The sequence below is a fragment of the Panthera uncia genome, assembly GCF_023721935.1.
Source record: "Panthera uncia isolate 11264 chromosome C1 unlocalized genomic scaffold, Puncia_PCG_1.0 HiC_scaffold_4, whole genome shotgun sequence".
Lineage (NCBI taxonomy): Eukaryota > Metazoa > Chordata > Mammalia > Carnivora > Felidae > Panthera > Panthera uncia.
This window is the reverse complement of record NW_026057585.1, coordinates 17101400-17103160: the sequence shown is the minus strand read 5'-3', so window position 1 is coordinate 17103160 and position 1761 is coordinate 17101400. Positions and strand designations below refer to the sequence as shown.

Sequence of the window (1761 nt, the reverse complement as noted above, 5' to 3'; positions counted from 1 at the left end):
AGTACAAGAGAGAGAGTGTGTCAGAGAAGAGAGAGTGAGAGAGAAATCCAGGCCTGGATGAGTTCACCAATAAATTCCTCCAAATATTTTTTAAAAGACTTAATAGCGGGGCGCCTGGGAGCCTCAGTCGGTTAAGCGGTTAAGCGTCTGATTTCAGCTCAGGTCATGATCTCACAGTCTGTGAGTTCGAGCTCCGCATTGGGCTCTGTGCTGACAGCTCGAAGCCTGGAACCTGCTTCAGATTCTGTGTCTGCCTCTCTCTCGGCCCTTCCCCTGCTCATGCTCTGTCTCTCTCTGTCTCAAAAATAAATAAAAACATAAAAAAAAAAAAAAAAGACAATAGGAATCCTTCACAAACTCTTCCAAAAAATAGATAACACTTCCCAGCTTATTCTATCAGGCCACTATTACTGTGATATGCAAACCAGACAAAACTACTACAAGAAAACTATATTTCACTGAATGGCAGAGAGACCTGCACATAAAGTGGAGTGCCAGGGCTGCAGCAGAAAGAAGAGCAGGAAGGCGAGGAGAGTGGGAAGGGGGGTGGGTCGCGGAGAGTGAAAGAGGGCGGGGCAAGGAGGGGCGGGGCGCAGGGTTCTGAGAGTGGAAAGGGTCAGGGGCTGGTCTGGAGGCCTGGGCTGCAGTCCTGCAGCATGGCCTTGGCCTCTGTGAGTAGGCATCACAAGCAAGGGCTCTGTCTAGAGAGGATCCAAGATGACCAAGGAGGAACCTCCCCCAAAAGGTTTGAATGAAACATACTTCAAAGTTATGGCACTTGATGAGTTAATTCTAAGATGGAAACAATATGAAGCCTAGGTCCAGACTCTGGAGGACAAATACACAGATCTTAATTCTAATGATGCAACTGGCTTAAGGGAGTCTGAAGAAAACCTGAAGCTCACTGGGAAAACATCCTTGTAATGAGACTACCAACCAAGAAGAGAGATAGATGCAAGAGTGTACTACTCAAATCCAGTACCTCAAGCAAGCCCAGAAACCTAGCGATGCCCAACTGGGATCAACAAGGATAGACCCAGGGATGAACTTGTTTTTTCCTAAAAATGAAAAGTGAACTGTAATAGACTGAAGACAAACTGGAACAAGCCCAAAATGAACTGAGTGACTAGAAGTTCACACCTGACAGGTAAACAAATCATACTCCCCTGTCAGGATTTGGCTGAAAACCCCCAAGGAGAAAGCTGTGGTGGGACAGCCAAATACTGGTTTCCACACCAAGACTCAGATTTCTTGAGCCAAAAAAAGCCACATTCTTATGCTATCCAGCTTGAAATGGTTAATATAAAACTGACCAAATGAACCTTGTGTTTGAGCTTTTTTCTCTACCCTCTCCCCTTGTTTCTGAGGCCTGATGGCATGGGACTATTCTGAAGAAATTGCCACCCCTGAAAACCCCCCCTTCTAGGACATGTAGACACCTGAGAAATGTACTGTTTGAAGAAAATAGAGGAAGAAACCGAAGTCTTAGGTCTGTGGCACACTGTATCTTCCATTTAAAGGAAAGAAACATAGAGATTTAAAATCATGAATTGAACATGTAAAATTCCGGTAAAATGTAAAAATGGGATATGCATCACTCTTAACCTGAGCATAGTGACTTAGAGACGCTTTATATCAGTTTTGCCAATAAGGCTGTGGACTTTGTGATTCAAATTGACTTCTGGGTCAAAACTCAAAAGAGGTGAATTTTGCCTTAAAAGCGTATATTTGCGGGGCACCTGGGTGGCTCAGTCAGTCAAG

At 44.6% G+C, this 1761-nt stretch overlaps 1 pseudogene; it reads left to right on the top strand.

The window, feature by feature from the left end:
- The first annotated feature begins 717 nt into the window (after positions 1-717).
- Positions 718-1426, top strand: LOC125913458 (pre-mRNA-splicing regulator WTAP-like; annotated as a pseudogene).
- The last annotated feature ends 335 nt before the right edge of the window (positions 1427-1761 follow it).